We start from the raw sequence: 15507 nt of genomic DNA, 5'->3' as shown, positions 1-15507 counted from the left end.
TAGACAGAGATGGATAGATAGCTATATAGTCATGAATGCGTGTCTGGGGACCAACTTCCTAGCTTTGGTGAGGTAGGCAATTCCAGCCTGGGATGAGAGGTGGTGCTGATGCTGACATTACTTTCTCCTTCCTCCTCAGCAGCCAAGAAAAAACACCTAAGAAGAATGACTGACTCCACCCCACCACCCAGAGAAAACTCCACCCCTGCACTCAAAGAAAACCCCGCCCCACCACTCAAAAAAAACCACGCCCCAGCACTCAAAGAAAATCCCACCCCTGCTCTCAAAGAAAATCCCACCCCAGCACTTAAAGAAAACCCCACCCCACCACCCATAGAAAACTCCATCCCACCACTCAAAGAAAACCCCGCCCCACCACCCATAGAAAACTCCGCCCCAGCACTTAAAGAAAACTCCACCCCAGCACTTAAAGAAAACCCCGCCCCTTCCATTCCCAGCTCTAGAAAGTCGTCTCATTTCTAGAAGGTGACGTCAGACACTGAAGTGCCTGCAGAGAAGGACATGAGCTCCTGAATGCTTACCTGAGTGATACAAAGCTTTCAAATCTTTTTTTTTTGGGGGGGGGGGCATTTGCCAGCTGTCTTTTTTGTTACTTTTAAAATGGGTTACCAGGGTGGTCCCCAACCTTTCCTACCCAACCACCTTTTTAATATATATCATTGTCGGGCAACCGGTGCACCACAGCGCACTGGTGCGCCGTGGAATCTTCTAGGGGCGCTGCGAAAACTTTTGTAAAATATTTAAAATTGCTAGTGTTTTTGAACTTTTCGTTGATTAAAAAGATAATGTTTAAAAAAATATATATTTTATGTTGGAAAAACAGATACTGGTTAATCAGATTGTTTTCACTGTTCACCATTCATCATAATATCAACACCAGCGGTGTCAAAAACACATCTCGTGAGTCTTAAAAAGTCACGTTGTTAGAAGATCTCGCTCGCTGTATGGTTAGAAGAAGGCGGAGTAAATATAGAACGAGAAAATACGAACGCTACGTTTCGGCTCTTGCTGACGAGAGAGTATCGCCGTAGCTGCAGCTCTCACCACTTAATCGTCTGAGTATTACTAATGAAAAATGAACCTTATTTTCGCTCTGACACCGCTGATCAACACAGTAAACTTTGTAAACTCAGTGACCTTTTCCTGTTCTTTGTGGTGAAAAACATTTTGTTGTGATGCAAGCATTTGATACTTCCTTGTAATTTAATTCTCAACGATTATCACTCGCTTTTTATTTACGGTAATTTTAGTTAAACTTTTTCTAGAAAAATTCATACATTGTTTATTCTCGTCACGACATTTATGGGCAGTCCCTCAGGTGCGCCGCGAAAGAATATTTTTGGACTTAGTGCGCCGCAACTCGAAAAAGGTTGCCTTTCACTGATCTAGTGATCAGTATATAAAAGCTAAATCCCACTGACCCGCTCATCACAAAATCTCCCAAACCATGAAGATTTGGGACTTGAAACTTGGAATGTAGGTTACCTTTAGCCCATAGGAGCTCACTAAGAAACGGTTTTAAAGAGTTTGTGGTCCAAGCGCGTTCTGTTTGTATGTCTGTTCACTTTTCACGAGAGAATTACTTCACGGATTTAGATGGGGCTGTTTTCTATCATTTTCTTGAACTTTCCGGTTGATTTTTTGTGACTTCTGTCATCATGCTAAGTATCAAAGTTTGCTTGCGGTACCGATGGATTCGTGCAAATCCAAGAGAGTGACTGTGTGTTGCGAGAGCAAGGGAGCGAGGCCTTCCTCATTCACTCACCAGCCTCTTTTCAAGTCGGTCTACCTGTCACCACATGTTGGAGCGCATCTCGCCTCCGCTCTGTTGGTTCAGCAGACATTATCATCTAGAGATTGTTAAGGAGTAACGTTTGACATTTTTGTGTTTTAGAGGGCAGCTGCTGACTGGCAGAGATATCACAGCCATGTGCTTTTCTCGCCACTTGGGGAACGCTTCCCTGTCAGAGCTAAACATGATCTGATATAGTGCCAACATCTATTGATTTTTTAAGTTTGTCCTGTTTCATTATTATGTGGGCCAAGCCACGGGGTACAGCTACTATTTATATAAACATGTCTGCTGAGAGCTGAGAATTAATGAATGCCCACCTGGAATTATAATACATATGATGAGTGATATGGAATAAGGAATACGGGAGTTTTGGGCCTGAAAAACAGAAGAGCAGCTCGTCCATCTGATGTCTTGTGTTTTACGTGCCATGATAGACTGTTGCATGGCAGCACATTATCGGCTGTCACCTTGTGGCAAGCTGGTGACCCCTTGGAACTGTGAAACAGTGGCAGAAAGCAATTACGCAGTCGTATAGTTTGACATACCCTGACTCTTTTTGTCGTGTAATCTGACAGCCCCACTTGAGGAGATCAGAAATCACAGTCATTAAGTTTGACTCCGATTTCGTATAATGTGTCACCGGCTTAAGACGAGCCTTTTGTGTCTCCTGCCCAGCTGCTTTCTTCCACTTTGCTTAATGTGACCATTTCACAGAATCCACAGAGTACATTGGTTTGGGGTCCATGGGCCCCCTCATCATGTCTAAGGGCTTTATATCCAGTAAAAACAAGAACGCAACAACAGCAGCAGATCGATGGCCCAATCAGGTAAACCAAATTAGCATAAAGGGGAAAAGATAAAGATCTGCTGAGGCACCCACCGCCATTCTCAAGCCTCAACGGCAGGTTGTCACGCCAACTAGGCCGACAGACAAGAGGGTCCGGCTCATCGCAGCTCTACCCACAGCACTGAACTCTTCTTTAAACAGTCCGCCCTGCACAGTAGTTATGATGGATTGTTATCTGATCAAAGGACCGATTGTTTAAGGCGTATCCATAGCGAGGAAAACCTGACACATCATTTTCAAAAAGACAAACAAAGGGCGTTGAACTCATAAGTTAGCAAAAAGTGGGTGGTGGTTTGTCGGTGTGTCAGTGGGCACCGCGGTCCTGGCTTCAGATCGCAGTCTGGAGAAGCTTGTGTGGCGTTTCCACTTCCGCCCCTTCAACATGTCAGGTTTTTATCCCACATCCAGCCGAGAGGAATATGACAGGCTGCTTTCATTTGGACCAGTGTCACTGTGGTCACTGTCTCTCCCCACTTAGGGCTGGTCCCTGCCTTGTGCCCGCAGCTGCAGAGAGCCGCACACAGGGTAGCTTTTGATGTTTGTCATGTGATCGCCCTTGTCTTATGTAACTGGAATTTCTACAGTGTGAGTTGATAACATAACCTTTAACCTATCGTATGGGTTTGTAATCATCTGATAACCCAGACGGCGCAGGGGAGATGAAGTAAGCGAGTACATCAGTGACGCTTTCAATTTATCTTCTAACCTGATAAAATGGAGTCATTCCTTATGGTACATATTGGTTGATAAAAAAAGGGCATATGGGAATTGTGATATGGCAATGGCAGCTCGAACCTTGGATATCATCAAACATATGGCAGGAGATGGCCACCATTACACAGTCCAGCGACAGCTTAACAGGAGTTTGACTACCTGTATGTGTGATTGATAGACAGATAGGAAAGGCACTATATATCAGCTCAGTATATAGATGTGAAAGGCACTATATAATAGATACACAGAGAAATGTAAAAGGCACTATTTATCAGCTAGATAGGTAGATGTGAAAGGCACTATATGATAGATAGATAGATAGATAGATAGATAGATAGATAGATAGATAGATAGATAGATAGATAGATAGATAGATAGATAGATAGATGTGAAAGTCGCTATACGATAATAAAATCTAATTACATGAATTCAGAAAGACAACAGACTTTATTACATGATCATAAGCAGTCGTGCGTATAGACGTTTTCCCTCACAACAGAAAGAGAATGAAGGGCAGTATTTTATATGCAGTGAATTCAGAAGACCCCTTTACTTTCTGCACACTTTATTGTGCCGTCAATTTTTTTGCTAACTTTCTAGGGCTGAAATGTGAATAATCAACATAGACATTAGCATTAATGTTTGCAGTATATTCCGTCAATTGGAGGTTATTTTTTAATGCATGCAGTAAGAAAATGCATTGAATTTGTCATTCCAACAGATGGTTCATCACAAACAACTGTAGTAATAAAATGCATTATTACAAATGCTTGTGATGCGCCATCTGTAGGAATGACAAATGCAATGCATGAAATATAATGAGATAGGAGAGAGTGTCCAATGAAAGCAGGTCTCCAATCAAGAACATTCTGGTTTAGGACCCTGCAGCCCAAGACAACAAGGGGCCTTTTCACCGATTGCCAAACCCGGAGTTTGTTTGTGTGATATAACGATCAAGTCTCCCTGTCCTAAGCTCGATGAAGTGATCTGAATCTCCATGCACTGAAATACCTAAAGGGGGACCCAAGGTCACTCGATGAAACAATTGATCCTCTGAGCCCCAAAGTCGAGACTGAGAAATACTGCTCTGCAATACACGACCATCTTTCAGTGTGTGTGTACACTGCATTGTTAAAAGTACAGTATCCTCATCTCTCTGTTAAGGAGCTAAGTCACCCAGAGGCCTGTGGGGGTCTTAATCCGGGCCTGTAAGAAGGTTAAAGTACAGTATTCTTATGCACTAATTACCTTTAGAAGTATTAGTTGTAGTGTTTCTGCTGAAGCCCACCCTAAACTGAAGAGACCACTCTGACCGCCGAGTCAGTAAGTGTTATGTGCAGCCGAGCTCCAGCGGCCCCTTAAGGAGATTCTGCATATGGAATTCCAAGTCAAATGAGGTGCCATTGGCTCTCCGGCTCCCCCAGACAATGTTGCTGGGCAGCAGGCCGTCTTTTGCCAGCTTTTATCCGAGCCAAGCTGCTTGTTGTGCTGCTGGCAGCTTGTGCCTTACAGAGTGGCCTTTGTCTTGAAACAATAAACCAGGCTCAAGCAGCTTAATGGCAGCCTCTTGGCTGAGTTACTTGATCTGTTTAATTCAAAGCTGTTTGACCATGAAAGGCATGAGAGTAAAAGGTGGGAGACGTCGTAATCTGACCGAAGCGGAAATCTTGTGCTTAAATTTCATCATTCATTCCTCAGCTCAGAGTTGGCTAGTCCTGGCAGTACTGGGTGTAGAGTAGACACCAATCCTGGGCTGGTGGCCAGTCTGTCACAGGCTCCACCTTACAGTCACACTTTCACTTATCGCATTGGGGATGTGGGGGGAAGAGTAGCTTGAAGAAACCACACACAGACACAGGGAGCACACGCAGACTCCACATGGGTGACATTCAAACCCCAGACGCTGCAGCTATGAACACAAATCATTGAGACCAACAGAAGTATCAATAGATGTTATGGTCTACTGGGGAAAAGTAAGCCCACTCTTGGTCTCAGAAACTGACTTTGCCCCATTTAGCAGAAATAACTTCTTGCAGTATCTGACATCGACTCGGTGACATTTTGGACCAGTCCTCCAGGCAAAGTTGCAAGATGTTTGTGGGTTTTCTTGCCTGTCCTGCCTGTTGCAGCATTTCAGTGGGTTTCAGATTTGACCAGGTCCACGACACTTCATTTCTTGTTTTTGAGCCATTCATTGGTGGATTTGTTCATGTGCTTAAGATCATCATTGTGCTGAAAAGGTCCACTTCGAGTTAAAGTTCAACTCTCAAACAGATGGTTTCACCTTCTCCTCAAAGCACATTTTGATAGGATGCAGAATTCACAGTTGACTCCATGGGTGCCCAGTCCCTGAGGCAGCAAGTCAATCGCAAACCAGAAGGATTCCACCACCAGGCTTCACAGATGGCATGAGGTTCTTCTTCTGAAATGCTGCCAACCATGTCTACTGTTACTGTGCTTGCCAAACAGCTTTATCTTTGATTCATCTGTCTAGAGGACGATGTTCCAGAATTTCTTGTCTTTGTCTAGATGTTCAATGGCAAACTATTGTCTTGCTCTGATGTTCTTGATGGACAGCAAAAAGCTTTGCCATGGCACGTCACACACAAATGTGGAGAGACATGACATGCAGGTCATATTTGGCCAATGATCTTCTTCTTCTTTAAGCTGCTCTCATTAGGGGTCACCACAGCAGATCATCTTTTTCCATTTCTTCCTGTTCTCGTCATCTTGCTCTGTCACACCCATCACCTGCATGTCCTCTATCACCACATCCATAAACCATCTCTTAGGCCTTCCTCTTCTTCTCTTACCTGGCAGCTCTATTCTTAGCATCCTTCTCCCAGAATACCCCTCATCTCTCCTCTGCACATGTCCAACCCAATGCAATCTCGCCTCTCTGACTTTGTCTCCAAACCATCCCACCTGAGCTGACCCTCTAATGTCCTCATTTATAATCCTATCCCTCTTCATCACACCCAATAAAAATCTTCACATCTTTAACTCTGCCACCTCCAGCTGTCTGCTGCTTTTTGGTCAGTGCCACCTCATTAATGTCATATTTGTCCACATTTCTCTGATGTGCCAGGACAAAGCTTTGCTATCCAACAAGAACATCAATCTCTGATTGTAGATGCAGGCACTTTGATGCCAGCTGTTCCAGGAGTAACCTGCAGATCTCCCAATGAAACTTTGGGGTTCTAAGAGACTTCTTTTAGTGTCAAACGGTCAGCTCTTGGGGTGCATTTACTGGTCTGGCCAGTCCTGGACAAATTAGCAGTCGTCTCAATCTACACCACTTGTAGATGATTTTTCCTTACCGTGGAATGGGGTATTGTAACGTCCACACCTTCTCTTTTACCACCCACAACTACAAGAAATGAGGGCAACTGACTCCTCCCCTTCTGGGCCCACTGACTACAAAGCCGAGACCCTCACAGAAGGAGCCGACTCACTTAGTGAAGAGCAGACCATAAAATTGAGCTTCTATCTATCTATCTATCTATCTATCTATCTATCTATCTATCTATCTATCTATCTATCTATCTATCTATCTATATTATATAGTGCCTTTCACCTATCTATCTATCTATCTATCTATCTATCTATCTATCTATCTATCTATCTATCTATCTATCTATCTAGTGATTATATAGTGCCTATCTATCTATCTATCTATCTATCTATCTATCTATCTATCTATCTATCTATCTATCTATCTATCTATCTATCTATCTAGTGATTATATAGTGCCTTTCTATCTATCTATCTATCTATCTATCTATTTAGTGATTATATAGTGCCTTTCACATCTATCTATCTATCTATCTATCTATCTATATTATATAGTGCCTTTCATTCTATCTATCAATCAATTTATTGATTATATAGTGCCTTTCATATCTATCTATCTATCTATCTATCTATCTATCAATCAATTTAGTGATTAAATAGTGACTTTCACATCTATCTATCTATCTATCTATCTATCTATCTATCTATATTATATAGTGCCTTTCATTCTATCTATCTATCTATTTAGTGATTAAATAGTGACTTTCACATCTATCTATCTATCTATCTATCTATCTATCTATCTATCTATCTATCTATCTATCTATCTAGTGATTATATAGTGCCTTTCATATCTATCTATTTATCTATATTACAATATATAGATATTATATAGCTTTCCATCGCCACGTGCAAAAGTTCCCTGACGACACTGCTATTGAGGGCTGCATCAGGAGTGGGCAGGAGGAGGAGTATAGGAACCTAATCAAGGACTTTGTTAAATGGTGCAACTCAAACCACCTACAACTGAACACCAGCAAAACCAAGGAGCTGGTGGTGGATTTTAGGAGGCCCAGGCCCCTCATGGACCCCGTGATCATCAAAGGTGACTGTGCAGAGGGTGCAGACCTAAAAATACCTGGGAGTGCAGCTGGATGATAAACTGGACTGGACTGCCAATACTGATGATCTGTGCAAGAGAGGAAAGAGCCGACTATACTTCATTAGATGGCTGGCGTCCTTCAACATCTGCAATAAGATCCTGGCCAAACAGGTGAGGAAGGCAGGCTCTATTTTAGGAATGAAGCTGGACAGTCTGATATCTGTGGCAGAGCAACGGGCGCTGAGCAGGCTCCTGTCAATTATGGAGAATTCACTGCATCCACTAAACAGGATCATCTCCAGACAGAGGAGCAGCTTCAGCGACAGACTGCTGTCATCATCCTGCTCCACTGACAGACTGAGGAGACCCCACACTATGCGACACTTCAATTCGACCCGGGGGAGTAAACGCTAACATTTTTCAAAGTTATTGTCTGTTTTTACATGCATTTTTATTACTCTTTAATTTAATATTGTTTTTTGTATCAGTATACTGCTGCTGGATTATGTGAATTTCCCCTTGGGATTAATAAAGTATCTATCTATCTATCTATCTATCTATCTATCTATCTGTCTGTCTGTCTATCTATCTGTCTGTTATAGTGAGTTTCACATCTATCTATCTATCTATCTATCTATCTATCTATCTATCATATAGCGACTTTCACATCTATCTCTTTATCAATCTATCCACTATATAGTGCCTTTTGTGTCTATCTATCTATGTCTTTCACATCTCTCTATCTACAGAACCAATCAATTTTAAGAGTGTGGAGTGAATTTTTTTTAATGGACTGTTATTGGTTTGCCATCCTGTCAATGCCCTTCTCATCCAGCCGTCAGCACTGCACTGAATTGAATAGCAGGCGTCTGTTCCGATGCTTCATTTTATCAAGTGCACATGCGCAAGGTTTTGATGGCTTTACGCGTACATAACGGTCGCCTCTCGGGTAGTACTGCTTTGTTAATGCCGTTACCGCAGTAGTTGCTGCTGCCGTCGTTTCAATAAGTTAAAATCAGCCCCCTGTTCGCCCCTTAAACCCACCCCCGCTCCCGGTTCCGCGGTCTATGAGACCACCCTCGGGGCATCGTAACCTCGTCCCACTGTGGCAAAGTCCATACCTACGTGGAAGAGGAAAACAAACTGCGATGGTTTTTTTCAAATAAATCGACCTGGGACTGGAGCCAGCTGGATCGATTCTGCTGACATTGAAGTTGTTGTATTCTTTTACTTTCTATACGTGTTATTAAATTTTGAACTGTTCAGAACTTTTCATTGAAGACCGGAACACAAAGAAATGTTAAAAAGCAGATGCGCGTTTTTATTTATTTATTTGTTAGTTTGTTTTTTGTGTGATCGGTAGATTGCATTATTTGCATACACAAGCATACGGTAAATAGGAATTGTGGATAAAGATTCCTACTTAAAGGTAATCATTATATTCTAAGTTTCACTGAATATTGTCATTACGCCAAGTTTATTTTAATTTAAATGACATGTATACCCTGTATGTTACAGTAATGTCCTATGAGCCGACTGACTCTTTTGTTTCTGTAGCCATGTTATAATGAAATGTAAAAAAATAATTAATTAGTCTTAGATATTTTATTTTGTTGTAGGGTACGAACTTTACCAAAACTTTGCAAACTGAAAGTAGTAATTAAGTGAACAGAAGTGTGGTGTACAAAGTTCCTTCTAATCAGTTTCTAGTGGGGCCGTTATTAATGTGACGCATCTCGCCTACATCCTGAGCTTTTCGGCGCTTTCTGTCAAAGCATAGTGGATGTCCGAGATTGAATAAATGAGTTACTGTTCATGATCTTAGATGTCCATGGCTCTTCATTCCTTTCAATTTCGATCACTGCCAAACAAAGTGGGTTACATTTCCATCATGGTTATTTAAGGAGTCTGATACAGATCTAAATAAATAAATGGTTCTTTCTAGAACCTTCATGTGGATCGGTCTTTTGAGAACCAAAAAAGGTTCCACTGTGGCATCGCTCTGAATATCACTTACATCCATCCATTATCCAACAGTTTTGGTCTCCAGGCTACAAAAGGACATAGCAGCACTAGAAAAGGTCCAGAGAAGAGCGACTAGGCTGATTCCAGGTCTACAGGGGTTGAATTATGAGGAAAGATTAAAAGAGCTGGGCCTTTACAGTTTAAGCAAAAGAAGATTAAGAGGTGACATGATTGAAGTGTTTAAAATTATGAAGGGAATTAGTACAGTGGATCGAGACTTGTATTTTAAAATGAGCTCATCAAGAACACGGGGACACAGTTGGAAACTTGTTAAGGGTAAATTCGCACAAACATTAGGAAGTTTTTCTTTACACAAAGAACGATAGACACTTGGAATAAGTTACCAAGTAGTGTGGTAGACAGTAAGACGTTAGGGACTTTCAAAACTCGACTTGATGTTTTCTTGGAGGAAGCAAGTGAATAGGACTGGCGAGCTTTGTTGGGCTGAATGGCCTGTTCTCGTCTAGATTGTTCTAATTGTTCTAACCCGCTATATCCCAACTATAGGGTCACGGGGGTCTGCTGGAGCCAATCCCCGCCACCACTGGGCACGGACGGGGCAATTTAGAATCGCCAATGCACTTAACCTGCATGTCTTTGGACTGTGGGAGGAAACCCACGCAGACACAGGGAGAACATGCAAACTCCATGCTGGGAGAACCCGGGAAGCGAACCCAGGTCCCCTAACTGCGAGGCAGCAGTCCACCGTGCCGCCCGAACAACACTTCATTTTTAATACCGTGGGTTTAGAAATCAGATTGGTTGATTGAAATGATTTATTTTTTACTTTGTATTTACTTCTTTAAAGAGTCATTTTTGTTGCATAAATATCTTGTCACAGTGTGTGACGTGTGACTGACGTCTGACAACGCGGCACATTCAGACCCAAGACGCGGACACGAGCGCGGTCGACTCTCTAATATGTAAAAGATGAACATACTGAACACAGCACAAACAAAGTTGAAGTGACCCCCACACAGTAAAGTGATCCGAATATTGATATTCTCTCTTTTAAGAATAAAAGTGCCAGACTGCAGTGTCTTCGGAGCGATAGAGGATCAGTTTTTTGGTTCCCAAAAGACCCAATCCATGCGAAGATTCCATAAAGCGTCCTGGATTGCCATTTCCACGAACTCAGTCACGTGTCGCACTCTGTGACCCAGTCGATCACCAGCCAGTCCAAGGTCCCCTTCCTAACATCCAAGGTGGTCTTTAGGGCTGGCTGCTCAGCCGACGTCCGCCTTCTCGCGTTGACCTTGCGCTAAAACTCACGCCAATTTGATCGTCAATAGAAGCAACAGGATGACTGACCTTTAAAAGATAAAAGCCCCTGAGCAACCAAAAAAAAAAAGCCCACCGTCCTCCCGCGTTCCCACGGTTAGCCACTAACCGTCCAATGAAATGAAAGCAGTAGTGGCGCTTATGTCACCAGCCAGGCAACAAAGTGACATCCGAAGATGATGCGCCGGGCGGCGGACAGCCCACCTTTACAAAACACGCGCCTTTGCTTTGTCAAGTTGATTAAAGAAAATTAAAAGATCTGATAGCGACATGGCAGGAAGCCAAAATGTCCCACCTGCCCGCTGCTCTCTGAAAAGGGACTGGGATTGCAGAAAATAAAGTCCGCAGCGGCGCCAAAGTATTTCAGAAAAGGACGGGACAAAATTTGTCACGAGTGGCACTCACGTTATTTTGCTTAAAATATAAGTTCGTTATAAAAAGAAAGAAAGAAACAAAGAAAATGTCATAACGACGCAAAAGGTGTCATCTTCTCTTAAAACACCTGGTTGCTTACTGGCACCTTTTGGCTCTTTAATGGGTTGTGTGGTTCCTTGTTGTTCCATTGCTTGACAAAGCATTTTATTTTGGGACGAGTTCTTCCCAATCCAGGTGGTTCGTCATGTGGTGGGTGCGGTGGCGTGTTATCCGCGCATGCTCCCAACCTCTGTCTATTTCCATATAAAGTTGTTTCCTAATACGAAGAAAAAAAATAAAAGAAAGACCCGAAATCTTTGATGTATGGCGGGTGGGCTACTTATAGCAGGACACTAACAAATTATGAAAACTTGATGTATCATCAGCAGGAGTCCTTTGAAAAGCAGGACCCATTGGTATTTCGCAAATCCGTTATCTTTATTCGTGCTTGGTTATTTGCTGTATGGAGCCTCTTACAGATCTAAATGAATGCAGGTTCTTTCTTGAACGTTCATACGGACGTGTCTCTTGGAAACCAAAAAGGGTTCGCAACGCTCTGGCACCTTCATTATTAAGAGCTTCATTTTTTCATTCTTTTTTTAAATTTGCACATCTATTCTGGATGAATTGTGTTAACGCGAATTTAATGCGCACAAACAGCGAAGATAAACTGAGCGCCAGCTTTTAGATGATACGTAGCCTACGACACGCCAGCCCATCGCAAGGAGCAAACGCCCAAAAAACATCCGTTAGCCTACTTGATCTGCAGCCTTATATACAGCAGTAGTTACAGCATTAATTGTATTGTACTTGCCGGTGTCACGGTCCAGTAGCGCGCGCTCACGAGATAGCGACACGGGCCAGTAGAGCGCGCTCACGAGATAGCGACACAGGCCAGCAGCGCGCGCTCACGAGATAGCGACACGGGCCAGTAGCGCGTGATCATGGGCCAATGTCTCGTTTCAATGGACCAATGCCTCGCCTTGCATTACAGGTTACTGAAGTGCCCTTACACACTTATATGCCATGTCGGGCTGAGGAGCAGTATGGACCCCCTAATGGCACAGGATACTCATTACAATAGCCAAGGGGCATTAATATGCAAGTGCAGTTGCCGTTATAACAATATTATTTTACGTCTTCTGAATTTAAACAGCGTTATACCACTATACATAATGTTTGCAATGTTTGAATTAAAACGAATGCCAAGTGTTGCATGTTCGTTCTATTTGGCAGTAAATTAAATTGTATTTTTACTTAAACTTTTCCTTTTTGCAACTAAGGGAAAAACAACAATACACTCTGTGCTCTATCCCCCTTCTCCTTATATTACAGCAAACAGTTCGATTCCCGTTTTGCCATCCATTATGATTTGTGTGCGCATACCCGATACGCGCATTCCCAGTCTCCGAATACACGATCGAATGAATCTGCCCCTCAACCACTGGACACTAAACGTAAAACCCGCACCTGCGTATTCAACCCGCGCACTGTCACCTGTTTTAAGAACGCGCCGCAAAGCCGCGCGCCTTGGACGGAAATACCAGTTGGAAACCTGAATACCCGCAGAGTTTGTGGTCGCAGGGTTACCATGTTCAATGAACATACAGAAAACAATAGACTCTATATAGCTGCAGCGGACCTCCAGAGCTCCACTCCATTAATTGTTGCTTTATATTATACATCACTGATAACCCTTACACTGGTTAAAAGTAAACCAAGTGACTAAAACCTGCAGTCTAATTGGCTGTTCTGTCCATCACAAAAAAGAGGACATCTAATGGAAAACTTGCCTTTATTTTCATCATATATATATATATATATATATATATATATATATATATATATATATATATATATATATATATATATATTATGTCATGTTTTTGTCATGGTTTATATCGGGCTTATTTTAAAACCTACATATATGTGTTTGTTATTATTATTTCCAGACTTTATTGAACTTTAATGTGATGTTGTTAGATTTTCAGATTCTTATTCCGTTTTTAAATTATAAACTAAAAAATATCAAGAATGTTTCGCGAAACGGGACTTTGTGCCTAAAGATTTAACCACACCCAGGGCCGGAAATAAAAGACAAAGAGTAGGACAGCTGCTGTGCAGGCTTTTAAATGTTCCAAGCGCTGCACGAGATGCAGATCACGAGGTAAGGCAGCAGCAGCAATCCAGTAGCTGATCACTCAAAGAGGAGGTAACAAAAAAAAAAAAAAATTGTATTTGTTTCCCATTGTATTACCTTTTAAGTGGGGGTTTCGGAGGAGCGACCATGTCTCCTTGGGGTGTATTCAGTCCCCCTCTTCACAACGCCAGCAGCAGAGACGCGAAGTGGCTGGCAAACGAAGCAGACAGGGGGGAACACCTTAATAAATATATTGGGAAGAAGAAGGCTGAACGCACTCCTAGAAGATGTGGTAGCTCCTCTGAAACCCCATCTTAAACGGCGATACAATGGGAAACAAATAGGGAAGACAACTTACTCAGGTTGTTTTCTCCCCTCAAATGCTAGGCGGCAGTGTCCCTGAGCCACAGTACCTCTATGGATACCCACAGGGCATGTAGGGAACTGTAGTCCTGTGGGGAAGCCCTGTTGGGTTTTGTGGATGCAGCCAAGGGGCGCTGAAGGGATTAATGGTCTTTCTGCCTAACCTGGAACTGCTTATGAGTAACAGTGTTGTGACAGCAGAAGTACTCCCGGGTCCTGGATAAAGGCAGTAGCTCTTCAGTACAGGAGAATCAGAGTTGTAAGCAGAACAACACTTGAGAGAAAGGAAGACAAAAAAAAGGAAGAATCGTGTCCATGTTATCGTATCATCCAGAATCTCATAATTTTTCAATGAAAGCCCAGAAAATTGTATTGCTTTTGAGAGGCTGGTCCTAAAACAGCTACGACCCCTGGTTTGAAAACATCTGGATCCTCTGCAGTTAGCCTATCAGACACATACAATACAATTTATTATTGTATAGTAGCCCAAAATCACACAAGAAGTGCCACAATGAGCTTTAACAGGCCTGCCTCTTGACAGCCCCCCAGCCTTGACTCTCTACGAAGACAAAGAAAAAACTCCCAAAGAAAAACCCTTGTAGGGAAAAAAATGGAAGAAACCTCAGGAAAGGCAGTTCAAAGAGAGACCCCCGTCCTGGTAGGTTGGGCGTGCAGTGGGTGTCAAAAAGAAAAAAGGGGGTCAATACAATACAATACACAGAACAGAACAAATCCTCAATACAATATAAAAATAAAAATATTACAAGTAATGGCCAATAGGGGGAGGCAGCTTGATGGCTGAAGTCTCCAGGACTCTAAACAAATCCAAATCATATTATGGGATATCATCTACTGTTAAATTCTGCTCCATACTTGTAATATTTTTATTTTTATACTGTATTGAGGATTTGTTCTGTTCTGGGTATTGTATTATATTGTATTGTATTGACCCCCACTGCACATCCAACCTACCTGGTAAGGGGTCTCTCTTTGAACTGCCTTTCCGGAGGTTTCTTCCATTTTTTCCCTACAAGAGTTTCTTCTTGTCTTCTAGTCCAGCGTTTCTCAACCTTTAAGTATTCGCGACCCGAGTTTTCATAACAGTTTTAATCGCGCCCCCCCCCTAATGTTTTTTTGAAAGGAGCCCACTAATACCAATTTGTTCTTTTTTTAATTAATGATATATCATAGATGCATATTTTATTATACCTACTTAACTTTTATCAACATTTATCCATCCATCCATCCATTTTCTAACCCGCTGAATCCGAATACAGGGTCACGGGGGTCTGCTGGAGCCAATCCCAGCCAACACAGGGCACAAGGCAGGAACCAATCCTGGGCAGGGTGCCAACCCACCGCAGGACATTTATCCAACTCTATATTTATTTTTCTCGTATCAGAATGTAGTTTAAGTTAATTAGTTTTGGTTTCAATAGACATATTATTCATATTTTCATTTCTTGTTTTCTTTTTTTCACATCTTCGTGGCCCCCTTTTTGTTACTTCAT

This window comes from Polypterus senegalus, chromosome 5 (genome assembly GCF_016835505.1).
Source record: "Polypterus senegalus isolate Bchr_013 chromosome 5, ASM1683550v1, whole genome shotgun sequence".
NCBI lineage: Eukaryota > Metazoa > Chordata > Cladistia > Polypteriformes > Polypteridae > Polypterus > Polypterus senegalus.
This window is presented reverse-complemented; position numbering follows the sequence as displayed.